Below are 13,255 nucleotides of genomic sequence, written 5' to 3'. Positions count from 1 at the left end.
AGGAGGAGGAGGAGGAGGAGGAGGAGGAGAACAGGATGAAGAGGGCGAGGAGGAGAAGGGGGAAGCGGAGGAGGAGGAAGTGGAGGTAGAGGAAGAGGAGGACTGGTGGAGGATGGGGGGAGAAGCAAAAGAAGAAAAAGTAACAGAAATGAGGAAAACATGACACAAAAAAGAAAAAAAAGAAAAGTGATGAGGAAGGGGGAAGAAAGGAAGGGAGGGAGGGAGTGAGAGAGGGAAAGAGGAGGGAGAAGGAAAGAAGAAGCATTGGAGGGAGGGGAGAGAGGAAAAAAAGAGAAAAAAAGAGACAAAGAACAAAAGAAATCAAATCAAGAAGAAAATCTGACATAAGATTCTGCAGAGAGGATTCACTATAGGCAAAAATAAGTGAAATAACCCCCCCTCTTTTTCTTGGTGTTGCCGAATGTCCCTTGCACTCTTATCTACTGAGCATCGTCTTACCCCATGTCCAATATTCTTAGTGTGTTCCAACTCTCACTTTAACATTCCTGATTACTTTCTAAATTTGTCTTTTCCCTTCCAAAATCACCCCCCAAAACTGTGCTATGCTCCAAAGTCATGCCTTATTCCCACTTAATTATTGATCTCGGCTATGAGGCAGTCAAAAGGAAAGAAATCCTGTCAAACTAACCCTCTTGGATTGTAAATGAATGCTTATTATCCAGTTAAATCTCTAGCTGGACTCAGGTATGAAGGGACTCAGTGGTATGTCCCCTTATCAATCCCAAGAGAACTGCATTAAAACGAAACAGAGTTGCTGCCATAACCGGCTTCAGGTTATCCAATCTGGCTCTGTCCTTAGATCCAGAAACGTTTAAGCTGTTAGGGACTTTACAGATGATCTATTTTATACTGATTGTGCAGATAAATAAACTCTGCTTCAGAGAGTGGACGCGATTCTTCCAGGGGCACATGATTGCTAATGGCAAAGCCAGGTCAAAATCATATCACGGTTTATGGAGATAAGTTATCCCCATTATCCTCACTATGGTCCTTAATTTACCCTTGCTGACAACACAGTTCCTCAGAGCCAAGATAACTCCAGGCGGAGTTTCAATGTAGCCCCATGAACTCTCCAAATAACCATAACTACAGTTGTAGTAGACATGAAAGGCTAAGTATCTTCTCATAAACCTTTCTGGGACTAGGATCCTGAAAAATTGGGCACCACCACCACCACCACCACCTTCCAAACATTTTTGAAAATAACATTTCTAGGCAGAGACAATATATTCTCAGATTCTCACCAGAGAAGGTGAGGCAGGCTTTTCCTGAGATCTTCCCAGAACCAAAAGTATTGAAGAGCTTGTAACACCCTTCATCCTCTAGCGTGGTATTCCAGAACGTCATGGTTGAGTTCCTGAGTTCCAGCTGGGTGACGTTTATCTTGTCCTGTAGGCAGGCTGGACTACCACCCCCTGCTTCTTGCTGAAGGTGACCACGTTTCCCAGGCTCACAGCCTTCATTTTCTGCCACGTCACAATTAAGACTTCCTCAGAACTCTGCAGAGAGCATCTTAAGGAAGCAGGTGTGTTCAGAAGCTCTTCTTCATCTTGGGTCACCACTTTTACCATAGGATCATAAAAGAACATTTATATTTTAAAAATTAAGACATACAAGTACACATTTTTCTGATTAAAAAATGCATGTTCAAAGTTAAATATAGAAAACATAGGGGGAAATGTTGGAGGGAGGGTTTAAGATGGCTGAGAAGAAGGGGGACCTGGATTTTCCTCATCCCTCAAACATAACTGTATTGAGGTCAGACTGCTTGGAACACCCAGGGAGTAGCTCGGTGGGGCGGCAGAAGGATCTCTGAGTGCCAAGAAGGCACAGGAGGATTGTGGCGCACGGCAAGCTGACCGCTCTCGCTATTCTGGGAGGGCTGCCAGAACAGCATGGGTTGTGATCCTTAGTATGGAGAGGAGATTGGCAGGACGCCATTCCCCCCCTCCCCTAACATTTCAGTGGGACTTCAGAGAGCAGCACAGCGGCCCCCAGTGGAGGCAGCACGCGCTTACACCAAAGCCCTCTTCTCCATGCCTGGCAACTGCTTATTTACTGAAACAAAGCTGACCCAACACAGCTGGCCTGGCAACCAGACCACAGCCACCGCCCCCACACACCAACAGACAATTCCTTTTTTTTTCCCCCCTCTCTACTTTTTCCTCCCTCTTCTTTTTTTTCTTTTGGAATCAGGCCCATATTTTCTGATTTGTTTTTTTGTCATTTCTTAGGACATATTTTTTAATGTTTCGATCTGCTTTTTTTTTTAAAATGTTTTATTTATTTTTGATACAGAGAGAGACAGAGCATGAGAGGGGGAGGGGCAGAGCGAGAAGGAGACACAGAACAGGAAGCAGGCTCTAGGCTCTGAGCTAGCTGTCAGCACAGAGCCTGATACGGGGCTCGAACCCACGAGCGTGAGATCTGACCTAAGCCGAAGTCGGAGGCTTAACCGACTGAGCCACTTTTTTATTATTTTCTTTTTCCTTCCTTTATTTTTTCTTCCCTCTCTCTCTTTTTTTTTTCTAATTTCTTTTCATTTCTTTTTCCTTGGAATCATAATTTTCTGTTTCGTTTTCTTTTCTCCCCTTTCTTTTTTCTCTTTTTATGGGATTGGGTTCTCCTTTCTCCTTTATCCCCCAGGACTACTTCAACAAACAAATCAAACCTTTGCTGGTGCAAACACTCCACCACTGTAAGCAAGTAGGAGCTTGCAGAGGACTGACCAGCGGCCAAAACGCAAGAGCAGAGTGCACTCAACAGGAACACTTCCCGGAGTGCCAGGCCCTCAACAGTGTAGGATCCTTTTTTAATATAGCATTACTCTCAGGTACAGGACACTTAATATGCTTTTGAGACACACGAAAGACAGAAACTTAGCCAAAATCACATGATGGAGGAATTCTCCCCCCCAAAAAAGATCAAGAGGAAATCACAGCTCCAAACAGAAGCTCCAACAGAAATAAACAAGATATCTTGCTCCAAATAGTTATAAACAATACAAATATATTTAGAACACAGTCACAAGCCTAATAGCTGGGCTCGAAAAAAAGAAAAAAAGAAGACACCAGAGAAACCCTTGCTTGCATCAGAGATCAAAGACCTGAGAACTAGTCAGGATGAATTTTTAAAAATGCTATAGATGAGATGCAAAATAAACTGGATATGGTGACAGTGAGGACTGAAGAGGCAGAAGAGAGAATAGGTGAAATAGAAGATAAAATGATGGAAAAGAATGAAGCTGAAAAAGAGACGGAAAGGAAATTACTAAACCATGAGGGGAGAATTCGAGAACTAGGTGATTCTATGAAATGAAACAATATCCATATCATAGAGTCCCAGAAGAAGAAGAAGACCAAGAAAAGGGAGCAAAGGCTTATTTAAACAAATTACAGTCGAGAACTTCCCTAATCTGGGGAAGGATACAGGTATGCAAGTCCAAGAGACACAGAGCCCTCCCTTTAAAACCAACACAAACAGGTCAACATCATGACATATCATAAAGAAACTTGCAAAATACAGAGATAAAGGAGAATTCTGAAAGCAGCTAGGAACAAAAGGTCCTTAATCTGTAAGGTTAACAGCAGACCTATCCACTGAACCTTGGCAGGCCAGAAGGGAATGTCAGGAAGTATTCAATGTGCTGAATAAGAAAAATGTGGAGCCAAGAATCCTTTATCCAGCGAGGTTGTCATTCAGAATAGAAGGAGAGATAAAGAGTTTCCCAGACAAACAAAATCTAAGTGAATTTGTGACCACGGAACCAGTCCAGCAAAAATTCTAAGGAAGAATCTCTGAGTGGAAAGCAGTAAAGACTACTAAGGATCAGAGAACATAACCAGAAACACAAATGGAACGGAATTCATACCTTTCAATAAGCACTTTGGATGTAAATGAGCTAAATGTCCTAATAAAAAGACATAGGGAATCATCATGGATAAGAAAACAACAACGACAAGATACAGCTCTATGCTGCTTACAACAGACTCATTTTAGACGTGAGGACATCTGCCGATTTAAAGTGAGAGGATGAAGGGGAGCCTGGATGCTCAGGCAGCTGAGTATCCAACTTCAGCTCAGGTCATGATCTCATGGTTTGTGAGCTTGTCATGTCAGAGTTTGTGCTGACAGTGCAGAGTTTGCTCTGATTCTCTGTCTCCCTCTCTCTCTGCTCATTCCCTGCTTGCTGTATCTCTCAAAAATAAATAAACATTTAAAAAAATAAAAGGAAAAAAGAAAGTCCGGAGATGGAGAACCATCTGTCATGCTAATGGATGTCAAAAGAAAGCCCGAGTACCATACTTATAACAGACTAACCCGATTTTAAAACGAAGACTGTCACAAGAGATGAGGAAGGACGTTATATTAGAATTAAGGATTCTACCCATCACGGAGAGCTAACAATTGTAAATATTTATGCCTCCAACTTGAGAGCACTCAAATAAATAAATCGACTAATCACAAACATAAGCAAACTCATTGATAATAATACCATAATAGCAGGAGACTTTAATACTCCATTTACAACAAATGAAAGATCACCCTAGCAGAAAATCAAAAGGAAACAAAGATTGTGAATGCACACTGGACCAGATGGACTTAACAGATATGTTTAGAACATCTCATCCAAAAGCAGCAGAAGACACATTATTCGAGAGGGCACGTGGAACATTCTCCAGAAGAGATCACATATTAGGTCACAAATCAGTCCTCATCAGGTACAAAACGACTGAGATAATACCATGCATATTTTTAGATCACAACATGAAATCAACTACAAAAGAAAACCTGGAATGCCCTCAAATACATGGTGGGTAAACAACATCCTACTAAAGAATAAATGGGCTAACCAGAAAATTAAGGAAAGGGTTAAAAAATACGTGGAAACAAATGAAAATAAAAACACAACAGTCCAAACCCTTTGGTATGCACTAAAGGCAGTCCAAGAGGAAAATATATTGCAATTCAGGCCTATCTCAAGAAGCAAGAAAGCTAGGAAGGTCCCAAATAAGCAACCTAACCTTACACCTAAAGGAGCTAGAAAAAGAGCACCAAATAATGCCTAAAGCCAGCAAAAGAAGGGAAATAATAAAAGATTAGAGCAGGAATAAACAATATAGAATCAAAAAATCCAGTAGAACAGATCAATGAAACTAAGAGCTGTTGTTTTGAAAGAATAAACAAAGTTGATAACCCCCTAGCTAGGCTTCTCAAAAAGAAAAGAGAGAGGTCCCAAATAGATAAAATAATGAATGAAAGAGGAGAGATCACAACCAACACCACAGAAATATAAACAATTATAAAATAATACTGTGAGAAATTACATGCCATAAAACTGGGATAAATGGACAAATTCCCAGACACTCACACACTATGAAAACTGAAACAGGAAGAAATAAAAAATTTGAACAGGCCCATAACCAGCAAAGAAATTGAATCAGTAATCAATATCTCTGAACAAACGAAAGTCCATGGCCAGATGGCTTCCCAGGGTAATTCTACCAGACTATTTAAAGAAGAGTTAATACCTATTCTTCTCAAACTGTTCCAAAAAATACAAATGGAAGAAAGGCTTCCAAACTCATTCTTGAAGCCAGCAATACCTTGATTCCAAAACCAGACAAAGACAGCACTAAAAAGAATTACGGGTCAATATCCTTGATGAAACTGGATGCAAAAATTCTCAACAGGAGAGTAATCGAATTCAACAGTACAACAAAAGAATTGTTTACCATGATCAAGTGGGATTCATTCCTAGGCCATAGGGCTAGTTCAATATTCACGAATCAATCAACGTGATACACCACATTAATAAAAGATAGGATAAGATCCTTTCAATTGATGCAGAAAAAGCATCTGACAAAATACAGCATCCTTTCTTGATAAAAACCCTCAAGAAAGTTGGGATAGAAGGAACATAACTTAACATCGTAAAAGCCATATATGAAAGACCCATTGCTAATATCATCCTCAATGGGGAAAAACAGAGCTTTTCCCCTGAGATCAGGAATATGACAGAGATGTCCACCCTCACCACTGTTGTTCAACAGAGCACTGGAAGTCCTAGCCTCAGCTATCAGACCACAAAAAGAAATAAAAGGCAACCAAACTGGGAAGGTAGAAGTCAAACTTTCATTCTTAATAGATGCTATATATATATATATATATATATATATATATATATATATATGATACTCTATGTGGAAAACCCAAAGACTCCACCAAAAACCTGATAGAACTAATATATGAATTCAGCAAAGTTGTAGGATATAAAAATCAATGTACAGAACTTGGTGTATTTGTATACACCAATAATGAAGAAAAAGTAAGAGAAATCAAGGAATTAAACTAATTTACGATTGCACCAAAAATCATAGAATACCTAGAAATAAATCTAACCAAAGAGGGAAAAGATCTGTATGCTGGAAAGCTTATGAAAATAATTGAAGAAGACACAAAGAAATGGAAAAACATTCCATGCTTATGAATTGGAAGAACAAGTATTGTTAAAATGTTAATATTACTCAAAGCAATCTATAAAATTCAATACAATCTCTATCAAAATAACTGCAGTATGCTTCACAGAGCTAGAAGAAACAATCCTAAAATTTGTATGGAACCACAAAAGAGCCTGAAAAGTCAAATTAATTGTAAAAAGAAAACCAAAGATGGAGGCATCACAATTCTGGACTGTATAACAAAGGTGTAATAATCAAGACAGTATGGTATTGGCACAAAAACAGACACATAGATCAATGGAATAGGATAGAGAACCCCAAATTAACCCACAAATATATGGCCAGCTAATCTTTGACAAAGTAGGAAAGAGTATCCAATGGAAAAAAGACATCTCTTCAGCAAATGTGCTGGGAAAACTGGACAGCGACATACTGAAGTATGAAACTGGACCACTTTCTTATACCATACACACAAATAAATTCAAAATGGATGAAAGACCTAAATGTGAGGCAGGAAACCATTAAAATCCTATAGGAGAAAACAGGCAGCAACCTTTTTGACCTCAGCCACAGCAACTTCTTACTAGACATGACTCTGGAGACAAAGGAAATAAAAGCAAAAAAGAATTATTAAGACTTCATCAAGATAAAGCTTCTGCACAGTGAAGGAAGCAATCAACAAAACTAAAAGGCAACCAGAAGGGGAGAAGATATTTGCAAATGACATATCAGATAAAGGATTAGTAACCAAAATCTATAAAGAACTTACCAAACTCAACACCCCCCCCAAAAAAACACAAATAATCCAACGAAGAAATAGGCAGAACACATGAATAGACACTTTTCAAAAACAAACAAAATAAAACAAACAAAAAAAACCCCATCTAGATGGCTAACTGACTAGATGGCATGAAAAGATGCTCAACATCGCTCATTATCAGGGAAACACAAATCAAAACCACAATGAGATACCTTCTCACACCCCCCTCAGAACGGCTAAAATTAACTCAGGAAGCAACAGATGTTGGTGAGGATGTGGAGAAAGGGGACTCTTTTTCAGTACTGGTGGGAATGCAAACTGGTGCAGCCATTCTGGAAAACAGTATGGTGGTTCATCATAAAGTTGAAAATAGAACTACCCTACGACCCAGCAGTTGCACTACTAGGTCTTTATCCAAAGGATACAAAGATGCTGATTGGAAGAGGGGACATGCACCCCAATGTGTATAGCAGCTCTATAAGCAATAGCCAAATTATAGAAAGAGCCTGAATGTACATCGACTGATGAATAGATAAGGAAGCTGCGGTTCTTATATATGATAGAATATTACGTGGCAATCAAAAATAATGAAATGTTGCCATTTGTAACAACATGGATGGAACTAGAGCGTATTATGCTAAGTGAAATAAGTCAGAGAAAGAAAGATATATGATTTCACTCATATGTAGAATTTGAGAACTGCAACAGACGAACATATTGGAAGGGAAGGAAAAATACGATTAAAACAAAGAGGGAGGCAAACCATAGAGACTCTTAAAAACAAACTGAAGGTCGCTGGAGGGGAGTGGAGTGGGGGGTGGGCTAAATGGCTGATGGGCATTTAAAGAGGGCACTTTTTGGGACAAGCGCCGGGTGTCATATGTAAGAGATGAATCACTGGGTTCTACTCCTGAAGCCAAGACTACACTGTCTCTTAACTCTCTTGAATTTAAACTAACTAACTAACGAATAAATTCCTCTATTAGTGAGAAAAAAGGGCAAAATAGAGAAAAATGCAAAGGAAATATTTATGTGTATCCCTGATGCTGTTAGAAAAATATGTACGTTCAAATATATGTATTCAATCTTAAAGAGTATCAGGATTGGAAAAACAAGAAAGCAAACTCTCACTGAGGAAATACTGTGGGAAGAGACCCTGTAAACTGAAAGGGTTAGAATGAGGTTGAGGATGAACGCGGTCAGATAGAATAGACTGTATTCATGTCTAGAGAGGTAGAAGCAGGGAAAGGACAATGGACAATCAGCAGAGTGATTAGTGCAAGTGAGGAAGATGCGGCAGCCCTATGCATTCCACACCCTCGCCACCCCAAACACCTTACAGCAGAAGGGGCGACAGAAGTAGCGTCGACCTCCAGGAAGCAGTGTTGAGTATAGGAACATAAGGTAGAGAAATCGTCAGGAGAGTGCTTCAGGAGGCTGTCTCATAACAGATGGCTTTGACAGCAAGTAAGAATCCACACATTCCCACATTTTTACTTAATGCAGTGCAGCGCATGAGACACGACAATAGTTTCTTCCCCCACAATGCTGACTACTCATATTGATATGATAGACGATTAGACGGGAAACCTCAATATAATAACAAACAGGCAGACATGTGAGAAAGCTGACACAATGAAGGAAGGAAAATAAGCTCTACAAACCCAGAACTCCTACCAAATGAGTAGATATCACAAATCAATAAACACTTTGACACGAATAAATGTCACAGCTTACGTGTAAAAAGAAGCCAGCATTGTAAATAGTAGAAATTAGAGTTGTAGAAAATGGTATCTATAAAATCTTAACTTGGCTCACTTAGCAAAGTGACATCGCTGAAGAGTAAATTCGTTAAGTAGGAACACCAGGTCATGGAATTCTTCCAGAATCGAGTACAAAAGGATGAAGATATGGGAAAAAGGTAAAGAAAAATTCAAAGACTTAGAATGTTTCAGCATTAGACCATCAAGACTTAATAAAAAGGGAAAAGGAGGAATGGGAGACAAAAACACTGTAAGAAACAAAAAGGATTTTTCAAAATGATAAAAGGAGCAATCGAAAACAAGATATATTAATTATAACAACATAAGTGAAACATACAAAGCCAATATATAAACTATAAATGTATATGCATATAGGTATATATTTATAAACCTTTATCCAAAGAGAACATACAGGGGTGCCTGGGTAGCTCAGTCGGTTGAGCATCTGACTTCGGCTCAGGTCATGATCTCATGGTTTGTGAGTTTGAGCCCCACATCAGGCTTGCTGCTGTCAGTGCAGAGCCGGCTTCAGATCCTCTGTCCCCTTCTCTCCACCTCTTCCCCACTTGTGTGCACTCTCTTTCTCTCAAAAATAAATATTTAGGAAAAAACAAAGAGAACATACAGCCTCTACGAACATTCCCCAAAATTGAACTTGAAAAAGAGTAGAAAATAAGCTGCTACCTATGGTCTTGAACTCTGTACACAATGCGGTAAAACAGGAAATTTACATCCTTCTTTTAACTCTAATTACATCAGAAATCATAGAAAGAATAATCAATTACTATGAGTGACAAGGAGAATGCAATGTATTAAAATTTAAAGAAATTGATAAAGCAGTTTTCAGAGAAAAATATTTAATCCTAACTTCATTAGGAAACAAGACATTGAAAAATGAATGCATACATATATCCAAAATCCCATACCACCTCCCAAAATAAAAGGAGTGAATTAATACAGATAAAAGCCCAATTAATGAAATGATACACAAAAGGTAGACTTAATAAAAACACCAAATTGTGTTGTTGTTTTAAGATTAATAACACAGAGAAAACGTTGGCTAGAGTGATTAGAAAAAAAGCTCAAACTAATAAACAATATCCTCTCAATGAGCCTCCAACAATGTCAGGGATGAGAAGGTAAAGCAGACGCAACAGACACAAACTGGAGCCCGCGGGAGTTGAAGAAGTATAGTTTTAGGGAGGCTTATTCTTGGTAGATGTGAAACGTTCTGAAAGCAATACCTCTTGTTGGGACTGGGGTTTTCTGGAAGTTCCTTGAGATTTGGCAGAGCAGAGATCTGAAGAAACTGCTGCTTTTAGAATGGAGGGTAGAAAAGGAATCAAAGCTAGTTTTAACTTCTTAGGTGATATTTCTCTTTAGCCTATGGAAGAAGTAATTTGGTGGAAAGTCGACGATTCTTTGATGCTTCTACAGAATCCCATTTAGATTCCCCCAGTCAGCTGGTGAAGCCTGTGCTGTAGAGGGTGTGAAACGTCCCCGGCCCCCACCTGTAAGGCTGACAAATAAGACAACAGCGCGTGGAAGGTGATAAAAGGCCAGCGACAAAGGGAGGCGCGGTTTCCTATGGAGCAGAGCCGTCGGGTCCAGCGCAATCAGGAAATTCAGCAGATAAGCGGACAGCACATGCCTGGTTTACGTAACAGACTGTGAACCTAGGGAACCTCAATATTTCATTATTTTCCAACGTTTCCCATAAAAAGGAGCACAACCAATCGAAAGGCTTACTGCCAGATTACCTTCTATAAAGGGTATATGAATTCATACTCCCCAAGCCTTTCCCGGTCTTTACAAACCTAGGGAATTACGTTTAAATGATATTTAAAAGTTATTCGATTTGATAGGCAAAAAACATCTTAATTTAGAAAGAATTTTTTCTTCTGTCTGGTATCATCTATGGAAACAGTTTCTAAGTATTCAGTCTTTTTCCACTTTGAAAACAAAAATATGGAAAGCAGAAAGAGCCGCTCCCACTCCTCCAAGCAAATTACATGTTTAAATAATTCACGCAAACGAACGGATGCAGGCCAAACAACAGTGGCCAAATGTTTCCAACCCAGAAATTTTGTTTCCCAGACTCCACACAGGAGGATTGGGTGTGTTTTTACCTTGCGCTGCCCTGCAGAGCCTCACGGCTGCGAAGAGCCACATCCGTCTGTAGGCAGACAGGTGACACAAGGACCAGCGGAACACCTGAAGACAAAGCAAAACACAGAAATGGGCATTTGGATGGGGACAGAAAGCTCAGGAAGCTTCCACCTCATCCCGGCCTCAGGAAATGCTGCCGCTGGAGTTTTAAACATCAGAGAACTTTGGTTTCAAGGATGCAGAACCAGGGACTATAAATGGAAGAAATAAAAGACTGTGCTCAGGATATGGGAAGGGAAAAGCAACCGCATGGCTCCTCCATTTTGGCAAATCCCTAGCAATTTGAGGCCTTGCTCTCAAAGTCACTATTGTCAAGAGCAAGATCTCAAAGATGTAGGATGGCTGGAGTTTGGGGGGGCGGGTGCGGAAGAAAGAAACTGCCATAAAGACACACAGAAAACACAGAGATTACAATTGTGAGAGAGCATCTACTTTCCAAATACTCCACATCTGGTAACACTAACAATGTAACTCAGGGGTCACCACCTTTCAGAAGGATGCGACTGCCTTGAAGTTTGCCGAAATAGTTTTCCTTGCAAATTCTGCAAAATTTTTTTAAAAGGTTCGCACCTTTTAATAAACAGTAATGCCTTTTTTTTTTTTTTCTTCATTGCTTAATGTGTTCGGGCAGAAATCCCTGGCATTTTTACACGGTGATATTTAGTTGAATGTTATTCTGGGTATCATTTTACTATAAAATGAGAGGGTGAGATGTGGACAGATTCTAACTTCTCTCTACAGTAGCCCCACGGATCCATTCTACATGTGTGGATTCACCGTAAGGGGTAGAGTCAAGAAATGTAATTTTTCCTTACATTTTTCTGTTATGGAGAAATGTGGGTTTCTCTCTATTTTTCTTTTTTCCCAGTCTTTTTTTTTTTAACATTTATTTATTTTTGAAAGACAGAGAGAGACAGATCATGAGCAGGTGAGGGGCAGGGAGAGAGGGTCACACAGAATCGGAAGGAGGCTCCAGGCTCTGAACTGTCAGCACAGAGCCCGACGTGGGGCTCGAACCCACACGAACCGTGAGATCATAACCTGAGCTGAAGTCAGATGCTCAACGGCCTGAGCCACCCAGGTGCCCCATCTCTGTATTTTTCTTTAACTAAATTTCATTGTTATTTCACGTTGCCATTCATGTTAGGCGTAGAGACTTGATTTCAGTCAATGTCACATAGTCTCTATCAATTCAGCCCCGTACCACCCTAGCACTTCACAACTGTCCCAATCTCGGGCATGCGTCTCCCCTTTCCTAGAGGCTCACGCCATGCCAAACCATGGGACAGGGCTGCTAATCCTTGGTTACAGCCGCCTATCCACGGTGCCATTCTCTACATGGCCGTGTTCCCCTGAAGACATCATGGTCATAGCAATTAAACAATTAAACCTTGTGTGTACCGTGTCTTCTCTTCTCTTTTGTTCTCCTGATTCCGTGCTCCTGGATTCTCCCTGTGTTCAGCAAAGGGACATTCTGAGAGCTCTCTGCCTCGACTCCCATCCACCTCTTGTCTTACCGTTCACTTGTCATGATGGGGAGGCTGGTCTCTTTCCACCGTTTCCCCCAGGAAAGCAAAGCACCGGTGTTTTGTGTTCTTGGATTTCAACACCTCCCTATAGGTTCTATTTACCATCCTCCTGAACTCCCCACTCATGGGGACCAGGCACAGGGCCACCTTTTCAGAACACAAATTCGTTTCTGAATGTAGACTTCAGTCAGTCCCTCTTTGCTCCCCTAGCCTAGAAAATATTTACTTCCACGAGGGTAGAGAAAGCTGGTTCCTCAATCACCCTGCATTCCTCCCCTCTGGAATAGCATATGTCTTGGGTTTTTCAGCATATTTAGGCTTTTAAAACTCAAATGCTTAGGCTTTTGATATAGCAACACCTTGGCTTCTGAAACCAAAAAGTCGTCTTTGGCATTCTAATTCCACACCATTTTTTTTAAACCACATGCCCCTCTCTCACATGGAAATCCAAAAGCAAAAATGATGACTTTGGATTGACTCTCATAGTGAAAATCTGTGTTTTGGGATAAGACACAAAACATGCACACCAAAACACAATGTGTGAGCTGGAAG

At 40.3% G+C, this 13,255-nt stretch overlaps 1 long non-coding RNA gene across 1 annotated transcript in view; it reads right to left on the bottom strand.

Annotated features, from left to right (window-relative positions):
• Nucleotides 1-13,255, bottom strand: part of LOC115284615 — a 16,816-nt gene that overhangs the window by 3,023 nt on the left and 538 nt on the right. Inside the window, exons 2-3 of the long non-coding RNA XR_003905288.1 lie at nucleotides 10,250-11,219; nucleotides 1,266-1,582 (exon numbers count right to left, since the gene is read on the bottom strand). This is a non-coding gene — a long non-coding RNA (uncharacterized LOC115284615). The remainder of the gene's footprint in view (nucleotides 1-1,265; nucleotides 1,583-10,249; nucleotides 11,220-13,255) is intronic.

This window comes from Suricata suricatta, unplaced genomic scaffold, assembly GCF_006229205.1.
Source record: "Suricata suricatta isolate VVHF042 unplaced genomic scaffold, meerkat_22Aug2017_6uvM2_HiC HiC_scaffold_123, whole genome shotgun sequence".
Taxonomy (NCBI): Eukaryota; Metazoa; Chordata; class Mammalia; order Carnivora; family Herpestidae; genus Suricata; species Suricata suricatta.
The sequence above is the reverse complement of the archived record's forward strand: the minus strand, read 5'-3'. Positions and strand labels throughout refer to the sequence as shown.